Source organism: Triturus cristatus, chromosome 7, assembly GCF_964204655.1.
Source record: "Triturus cristatus chromosome 7, aTriCri1.1, whole genome shotgun sequence".
Lineage (NCBI taxonomy): Eukaryota > Metazoa > Chordata > Amphibia > Caudata > Salamandridae > Triturus > Triturus cristatus.
Window position 1 is genome coordinate 256,963,104 of NC_140590.1, and position 10,313 is coordinate 256,973,416.

Here is a 10,313-nt window from a genome sequence, read left to right on the forward strand (position 1 = left end):
GTAAAGGCAAGCTCCTTGAGAGATAACACTGCATTCTGGAAAGCAGTAAACGCCCCCTTCTTCGCAGACAGAAATTCTGATAAGCTGGAACCTGCGATAGAAGAATCAATCTGGGTGGATCACTTTACCGAGCTTTATAAAAAAAGATATTTCGCTCGCTACAGCCTCTAAACCATTAATTCAGCAGACTGACATTGAACCCATTGTACCTGTCTCATTTCCCCTGGGGATTGTCTTTTCTGTCTCAGAAGTAGAATTGGCCCTACAGGAAAGTGCTAGAAACAAAGCCCCTGGGCCTGACGGGGTTCCTACAGATATATATAAAGATACTCTCCCTTTATGGGCCCCTTTGTTGACTAATGTGTTAAACAGTTTTAATATTAAGGGGTTCCCATTAACCTGGCAGGAAGCGATTGTGGTGCCCATTTTTAAAAAGGGAGATCGAACCGATCCCAAATGTTATAGGCCTATCTCCCTACTCGACTCATTGATGAAAGTGGCAGGCAGAATTATTTTAAACAGATTACATATCTGGGCAGAGGAATACGACGTTATATCTAAGTTCCAGTATGGCTTCAAGGCTGGCCTAGGTACTATTGAACAAGGGCTCAACCTGGCCTTAATAACTGGCAAATATACACTGGCAAAAAAGGGTAACCTTTTCATGACCTTTGTTGACCTTAGCTCAGCATTTGATTGCCTGGACCACGATGTACTTTGGGATTCTTTATTAGGCTTGGGTATAGATTTAAATATTACCAATTTTATCAAAGCATTGTATAGAGACGCAGGGGCCAAGGTGCGTTTTGGCAACAAAGGGGAGTGTTCTGCTAAGTTTCCTATTAGGAAAGGTGTCAGACAGGGTTGCATTTTGGCACCTTTTCTTTTTAACCTGTATATTAATGAAGTGGCAGAATTTTTAATTAAACAAGAGCTAGATTATCCTCAAATTGACGGCACCCCAGTTCCCATTTTATTATATGCTGACGATGCAGTCATCATGGCCAGAACTCAGCTGGGTCTTCAAAAGGCTTTGACCAGCTTTTCTTTTTTTATGAGTTCTAGGGGTTTAAAAATAAACATAGGGAAAACCTTTACCATGTGCTGCTCGTCAAAGAATAAACTCTCTTGTAAGACTTTTATTGACAAGTCTAAGATAGAACTTACTAGTTTTTTTTCATACCTGGGGATTGTTTTTAATCAAAAAGGTACTTGGAAAGCAGCAATTAGGGCCAGGAGTCTTGCATTTGCCCGTTCGTTAGGAGCAATCAGACAGTTTGCCAATAAATTAGGAGGCAGACCTGTACGTATTTTATTAGACATCTATAAGGCCAAATGCACATCAATTGCTTTATATGGATCTGGCATATGGGGCATCGCAGATTCACAGGAAATCCAAGTAAAAGAAAACACTTTCCTACGCTATCTGCTAGCGGTCCCTAAATCGACCTCCACATATATATGCCACAGGGAATTGGATTTGGTCTATATTTCGGACCTCATAAAAATCAATCCATTACTCCTATGGCATAAGATATGGACCTCAGAAGCAACTGTTTTTAATAGAACCATTCTGAGTGACTGCCTTAAATTAGAGAGATGGAAAGATATTTATTGGATCTCTTATGTAAAGGAGTTCATGACTAACATGGGGCATGAACCTTTTTTTGATAATCCCTCTTCGCTATCTCTGATCTCTAGAAAGGCTTTTAAGATAAGTTGCCTTGCTTTTCTCGAGAACAAAAGATGCCTCGAGGAGAGGACTAAGACATCAGTAACTCAATATAATGCACTTGCTCAGAGCCCCGGCTTACAGCTTTACCTGTCCCCTGATTACCCAGCATATGACAGAATGCTGCTATCGCGATTGAGAACTGGTACTTATCATAGGTTGATAACATTTCCAGCCAGAAATGATTGGTCTTTAAAATTAATCAATTGCCCCTGCGACGACATTGCTCTGCAATCTTCGATACATTGTATTTTCTTTTGCAAGTATTATGCCTGGGGAAGAAAGAAATATCTGATTCCCCTTCTTAAGTACTGGGGCCTAAGACGCTGCAGACCTGCGTACTTAAAGCTACTCCTGTTAGACGACGAACTAACAATTAGTGCTGTTTCTAAGTTTCTAAAATTTGTAATTAGATGCAGATCAACCCTGGATTAACTTTTAATGTTTTCTTCTTTTTTATCTCTGCCATTCCTTTTTTCTTATGATGAATATAACCTGTATGTAATTTGATTGTGCTTTTAATCATGTTTTATTAATTGTGCTTTTATGATTTTAATTTTAAAATCGAATAAAGCTATCTTTGACTTGACTTGACTTGATAAAGGGGAGGTGGGATGAGAGAAGGACATGACCAACCTCCACACTGGGAAAGAAACCAGGGTGCCATAGAGTACATGGGTATATGAGCTCGCCACCCATTTGCAAGAATGGGTGGAGACACAACAAGTAAAACAAAAGAAGACATGCTGACCTGGTGAAGGATGTGAAGTAGAGAAACACGCTTGAAAGCAGATTTCACTGGCAGAAAAGACCAGTGGGTAGGAATCCAACCGAAAAAGGTCCTCGCAGAGTGGGGAGAATAGGTGGGCGTTAAGGAATCTGTGGCTAGAATGTGTCTCTACCAGATACATCGTTATTGATGGTAAGTAACTTGCTCATCTTATAGAGCCATCTAGACGCAGATTCCTTAACTTAGAATAGATAACAAAGCTATACCTCATAGGAGGAGGGTCTGCGATAAACCTCACCAGGTTCCAACAGAAATCCAATCAGTCAAGAAGAAGGACCAATACAGGTTGGGACAGCAAGTGTAAGCGTGGCTGACAGCAGACCCTTTAAGCTCTGTAAAAGGAGCATTAACAAGAAAAGGCAATGGCACCACAGTCCCGCAGAGGATAGTTCGAGACCTTCACCTCCCAGGAAGGGACGAGGGAAAATCATAGAAACCAAAATGGCTAGTGCCTAATGGAAGAAATCCATAAGCTTCTGCAATAAGAATAAGAAGCAGAACTGTGCACAGGATCTATGGGCCTGTAAAAAACGAACTTCCAGAGAAAGGACAAAACAGTACGATAGAGTCAGATTGTACAAAATGAGCATACACAACAGTGGATGCCAAGATGGACAGGCAGAGATACCAATGTCATCGATGCCGAGACATACAAAACCATAAATACATGGACATAAGTATATGTGGATAGTATGGATACAAATAGGCAGACTGTATGAACCGTTGAGCAACACAACGTACATGCAAAAGCCTATCAAACGTACCATCAACAGCACAGATGCATCGGCAAAAATATATTGAATGTATCATCAGGTAGTCATACTAACCAACCATACATAGAAGTACATTGGCGAAAGGATACCGGCAGAAGCCGGACACACACACACAAGGCTTGCTCTCACAAAAAGAGGGATAAAAAGAGACCGAATCCAGGGCTAAGAAACCCAAGATACTGCAATGAGGAAAAACATAGAATGTGTGCTCTCTCGCAGTGTGTATAAACCATTATATACACATTAATGCATATATTATGTCATTTTTTTAAGTGAAGGGCAATGGATACTCGAAGAGCATGCCCCAGACTAGGACTGCAGCATGCACAATAGGCACCAACGGCACCGGAGTGAACCATAATAGGACAAAACATATGTCAAACATAGTAATGTGATACATATGTATATAGAAGCATATATATACATTATCTACTGGCGGTCGCCAGTAGATAGTTATAGTTAGGACCGTGTTTCCATAGGAAATCCGCAACATTCTATTTGGAATAACTTTGGCGCCGATTGACGAATCCTCGTGAAATTTTCAAAATAGGTGGGGGGCTCCGCTCCGCTCCTTCCCTGAAAGTCTCGGGGGGATTCGTCAAGCGGGGGCTGAGAAAAAGGGGGGGTCCCAAAACGCGTTTTCCCCATGCATTTTTCCATAGGACCTTTAGTCCAAGCTACAGCCCGAACGGCTGAACAGAATTACTTGAAATTTGGCAGAGAGGTAGTCCTCAGTTCAGGGATGTGCCTTTTGCAGGTCTTGTATAAATCTGTTCATTAGTTCCGGAGAAAATTGCAGTTAAAAGCATATATATATCTATAAGCGCGCACCGTGCGCGTATGGTAAGCATACTGTACGCGCACGGTGACGTGCGCGAGCGCAATTCTGATTGGTTGTTAGATGTCAGTAAACATTCGAATCGGTCGAAATCAGGAAGTGTCGGCCACCATTTTGTCTCTCGCAGTCTGAGGCAATGAAAAACAAAGGGGGAAAACGTGAGAAGGGGGCAGGATGGACAGGTCCTGACCCCCTAGCATTTGTCAGGGGGTCACTGAAGGACCCCCAAGGGTAAAAAAAAAAGATTTTTTTTGCGAAAAATCGCGGGGTGCGCGCACCGTACGCGCACGGCACGAACAACGCATCGTGGGCGCTTGCACGGTGCGCGAAGCGCACCGTGCGCGTACGGTACGCGCACGGTGAAAAAACTTTACAAAAAACCCCAAAAAAACCATAACTTAGCATTTAAAAAACCTTGCAAATTCACTTAAAAAACCATAGGTTTCACACATGTTATAGTTAGCTGGACATTTCACTCGTGAAAAACCATTGAAATTCCCCCATTATAGTTAGTGCAGGCAACTATAACTCACGCGACCGCAATCCTCTGCTGATGACGTCAGATATTACATCACTGATGACATATGTGTCTTTCTGAAAAAAAAATATTTGTAATATATGTATAGCTAAAAATAAATGGAAGACGACATGGGTAAATAAGTGTCTAAATACAGTGATGTAATATCTGACGTCATCAGCAGAGGATTGCGGTCGCGTGAGTTATAGTTGCCTGCACTAACTATAACGGGGGAATTTCAATGGTTTTTCACGAGTGAAATGTCCAGCTAACTATAACATGTGTGAAACCTATGGTTTTTTAAGTGAATATATATATATATATATACATATATATATATATATAATCTATATTCCTCAATCCTATCTCCCGTGTGTGTGTACTGCTGCCTCCCAAACGAGAGTCGCGTCGCCACTTTGGACCTCACAGGAGAAGGTCCAGTACATTACGTATTCAATCCTCTCACTCAAGGATGACGACTCCTCGTGTAGCTGGTCAAATTTACTTTATTTTCGGCCCCATTAAATGTGTCGGCTGCCCAGCAGCCTTGCTCACCGATGGTGTGTGTACTGCTGCCTCCCGAACGAGAGTCACGTAGGTGAGCAAGGCTGCTGGGCAGCCGAAACGCGTTCGATGGGGTTGAAAATAAAGTAAATTTGACCAGCTACACGAGGAGCCATCATCCTTGAGTGAGAGGATTGAATACGATATATATATATCCGTCCACAGATGTATGAAGGACAAAGACCAGCTAAGGAGCAATGAGCAGAGCGACCTGAGCCCCTGCTTGGGAAGTGCATATGAAAAGTGAGGCCCAAGACCATGTGCACCAACAATGCATCTGACGCAGAACCAACTGTCGACAGGGAGGAAACCAGACAGGTCGAAGACCTGAAGGAAGACCAAGGCCAGAAGCACTTCCTAGCACCAAAGAGTAAACAATACCACCAGAATCAAACACAACCAACCTTGTGGCGCAAGTTGGCCCAGCAGGTACCCAGTGCCTGCGAACGTGCCCAGTGTGTGGTAACATACCGTGCCAGAACGGGATATGGAAAAGAAACGGTCTCTGAAGTGGAACAGAACAACACGCTCACAAAGACAGACACTGGCTTACGACTAAGACGGCCAACATAGGTAAAATGGCAGAAACACCGCTTAATGCTTGAAAAGACAGCCCAGGCAAGAATAGGGGCTTACGTGAACATGCTGGGGCGAGCCAAACGTGGCGCAAACCCAACAATATTCTGGAGAGGTCTGTATCCACAGAGGGAACTATTTTCCAGTCGTAAAGTACGAACATGTAAAAGCACGAAGAAGCAAAAAACACATCGCTATAAGTCTACAGCATGAACTATAGTAAAACTCCCCAGATAAGAGATAGATAACAATCCTAAGAGACCTCACCTGATCCTCAGTAAGGACCCTCCCAGGAAGTTCTGAAGTATCGTACTCACGCCACCCAGGAAGACTTCTCCCGTGGCAAGTAAGAATGGCTATACAAAAACCAACTAATACTCCACAAAGGGTATGTTACATCCCTATAAAATGCAAGGGAACGCCTCTTGAGCCTAGCTCTTATACAGAAGCATTGAAAATAATAGCTGTACAGTCTGTCTGGGAAATAACAGCTTGAACCCTGAGACTGACAACAGAGAAAAGTAGTAGCAATAGCCCAATGCAAAACAAAACAAGAAGTCCGCAACAAGGGACTTGAAAGAATGCCATTCATTGAAAACCAGACATGAGAAGTTGAACCGCTGAGTCCGCATGACTGTCAAAAAGATGGGCCCCATCAAAGGGCAAGTCCCGAAGACGCTCCTGAACATTTTCAGGAAAACTGCCATCACGCAGCCAAGCATGGCAACGCAGAGCAACTGACCTGGCCATGGCCCGACCCACAAAATCAGTGGTGTCCATGGCTGATCGAATTGAAAATTTCGCCAGCTCACGACCATCCTGGATTATCCGAGTCAGGCCAGCCCGAGGGCCTTCCGGAAGGGAGGGAAGGAAGCGCTCAACGAGTCACAGAGGGTGAAAGTAGCCCATGCAAACACACAGGACGTGTTCAAGGACCAGAGGGACGAGCTCGTGGAAGCAAACATTTGCCGACCACATGTCTCCAACCAACAGGATTCCCTAGTAGGTGGAAGCAGCGGAGAGGACAAGGACCGCGAAGCTGAGGCTGTCTGGACAACTAGCCCTTGAGCCTAGGGTGTAGGGACAAACAGAGTGGGTCATCTGGAGCCAGGTGGTGACGATGTGCATTAGCACGTTCCACTGGGTCTCCCGAGGAGGACCTCTCCCAGGTCCCTAGAATGATGTCATACAATGACTCACCAAAGGGTAGCAAGGGCTCGACATCCGAATTGCCCTGATGGAGCAGATCCAACAAGGGATCATAGGGCAGAGAGATAGAAGGAGGCTGTAACTGTAAAATGTTAGCAGCTGTGCAAACGACCGTTGCAAACGCAGCACTAGCCTCCGTCGCCATTCTAGGAGGCGGCAGCAAATCATAGTTAGGGGATGGTTGCAGGCTAATGCATCCACCAAAAACCAAAGGCCCTCCAGTCCAAGGACCTGCCATTGCTCCACAGCAACATGTTCTGAAGAACGCTCCAGGAACGCTGGGGGGCGGGGTGCAGGGTGAATCCCCAGGGGCCTCATCTTCCATTTGAAAAATAGTAGTAAAGGACATCTTCCGCGGTGAAACACAGCGCATCAATGCTGACGAGCGTCAGAGGACGCTCCATCGATAGGCTTCGGGACGGCATCGACTCGACATCCACCGCATTGGGAGACTGCGGTGTGGGACGGTGCCGACTCAGAGACAAGTCCCCTGCTGCGACTGCAGCAGATGTCATTTCAGGGAGCCCGACCGGACTGTCCCCTGATGCGGAAGGTGAACTGTGGCTTGACGTTTGAATGGGAAGCCCCACGGGCCGATACCGACGTCGCCGCGACTCCGGAGCTGGAGTCAGGGCACTCGATTGGCGCCGAGGGCGAACCTGCCGGCGAGCTCCCAATCTGTGTCCCTACCACCTCTGTGAGGCCTGAAGGCGCACCAGGGAGAGGGGTCGGTCCAAAGGTGGCCCGCAAAGCTCGGTAATAGGCTTCCATCTGGGTCCTAGTCACCCCAACACCAGGAAATGGGGGCTAGGCAGGGGTCGAATGCTGAGGGACCGTGTCCAGTAAAGACCAGGAAAGACGGGTGCCGACGTCACGACTACGTGACGCAGATACCACCGTGACTTACTCTTGTGCTTACCTGAGGAAGGCAAACAACGTCCTCGGAAACGACTCCGCGACCTGCCCCAAACCAGAGCCCAGGCTGGAGAGGGAGACCAACGACGCCTGGACTCCGAACAGGACATCTGGGCAGACAATTTTATCTTACGTTCCCGCAGGGACTTCGGTTTCAGCTTCCGACAGGCGTCGCACTCCTCAGAGTTGTAGAGCTCGCCCAAGCACCACATACAAATGGTGTGCAGATCCGTCACCAACATCTGCAGTGTACAGAACGATTTAAAGCCTGAAGGCATCGACACACTGTTACCCGATGCAAAAAGCGCCAAAGAGCACAAAAACAAAACACAGGCCAAAGGAACCAGCTCTCCTGGATCCGCATTGCAGCGCGGAAAAGAAGAAAACTGACGTCAGTGCATCGGGAGGGACTTATATGGCTCCACTGACGTCATATTCGTGGACGTCAGAGCAGAGCCATGCGACATCATCCCCCGGCGCGCAGAGGTACTGCTGAAAACTCTCTGGATCCAGACTGGCGTCTGGGGGATATTCTAAGTTAAGGAATCTGCAGCTAGAAGTCTCTATCAGATAAAAATTATCGTTCAATTAGCACTATAGAGATTCAATATAGGGACTTCTATCTTAAAAACCCACATTTGAAGACCAGAGTTTCCAGTTATAAGTGCAACCACTATAGTCAATGGTGGCACTTCAGAGGACTAGGGGTTTATGTGCTCCTTGTTATGTCAGAGATCGACAGAGACACTCTTCCCATAAAACCCATCCAATTATCAAGCCCACTATTCAAGCTATTTGTGTACCACCCATTCAAAATGCATGCAGTTACACCTCATATACACCCCAGAAATGATGAAGGCAAAGGACCTAGTAGTCATGGTTTGTTTTTAACAGAGGAATAGGTAAAAAGGCCTGTACACCTCTACCTTTCCATTAGGATCAGGCTACCGCTACTATCAATCACCACACAGCCTGTGCTAAGGGGGTGTTAGATACTGAGAAATGGGATAGGCATTTGGTATCATCAGTCGCCACAGGACAGCTCCAAAATAAAATGGAAGGGTACATTCAATGGGCTTGATTGATTGTCAAACTCACTGGAAGTAAAAAACACAGGGTATTCCAGATAAATGTGATAACTCAGGACAACACAGATTTACCAAGCCATGCACGTGACTTTTGTTCCAATATTAGCCTTAATTTTCTTGGGACACAACACACGTACTTGGCATCAAGGTGTGCTGGCCTCTTAAGAACCTCTACCCTGCACAAGCTGGATTAGAGGGTCAAGATGGACCCATTAGGATCCAAGAACATCTAGGGAGGATTCTCTTCCTTGCTTCTATGTCTCTAGGGCTCATTTACTTAGCCAGAATCCAGCTCTGGTGAACAGGTGCTGGAGATCCTACGGACAGGAATTTAAGTGGGCATATTTACCATGGCTGTATGTGTCGCGGGTACCAGGCACATTACTTAGTATCTGGTAAGAGTGGGCACAATAATCATTTCATGCAGAGCAGCAGGGCAGATAGCAATCTGTGCAGCAACTGCTCTCGCCTCTTGGAGGGCAGTGAGAGCATAGTGATCATTTACAGTTGCTTAGGTGAAACTTTGGAGCTGGGCCAGGGGACACCTTGGTTTGTTCTAGGTATTAGTTTAGGTAATGCAAAACAAAGTTATGGAAATCTGAACCTCCGTTCCTCTTTCTAAAGAAACAGACGGAACAGGAAGGGCCTAAGGGAAAGTGACAAACATATTTGAGGACATTGAGAATGTGACCCGAGAGTGCGCATGTTTAAGGTTTAGAAGAAGGACTAAGAAGTCACTGACCCACTGTTTTTGAAGTCTAACACAGTAGTCTCTCAGAGTTCGAGAAACAGTGTATTGAAGCTGAGCAAGGAGGAGTCCCTCTAAAAGAAAATGTCAATACGGAAGATCATTGAAAAGGAGCGAGAGACTGTAACCGCATCTGTTCTTTATGAGGAGAAAAATATTTATGCAATGGAGACTGTTAGTGAGTGGACAGTCAGTAAGCGCATGGGCAAAAGCACAATGTTGCACACAGTACTGAAAAGCTACAGATATAAGACGGCTATTACAAGTAGAAAATTCACAATGTGATATACTAGCAGTGACTGACATCCATTAACATACATTTGCTCTCCTTTGAAAATTGGTATTTGTCATGAAAGTCAGGTGGTTTTAGAACTTAGCAAGAACTGGCTGAAGTAACTGGCACTGCCTGACATTTGGATTGCTGGAATAAACAGGTAATGAAACAGCAATTTCATCAAATTTTAAGTCCATTTCCTTATTTCTTTGGCAGCTAAACTCACTGAAGAACATGTTTTTTACATTTGGTAATGCTTTCTGGTGGACAGTCTATCTTACTGCAGACT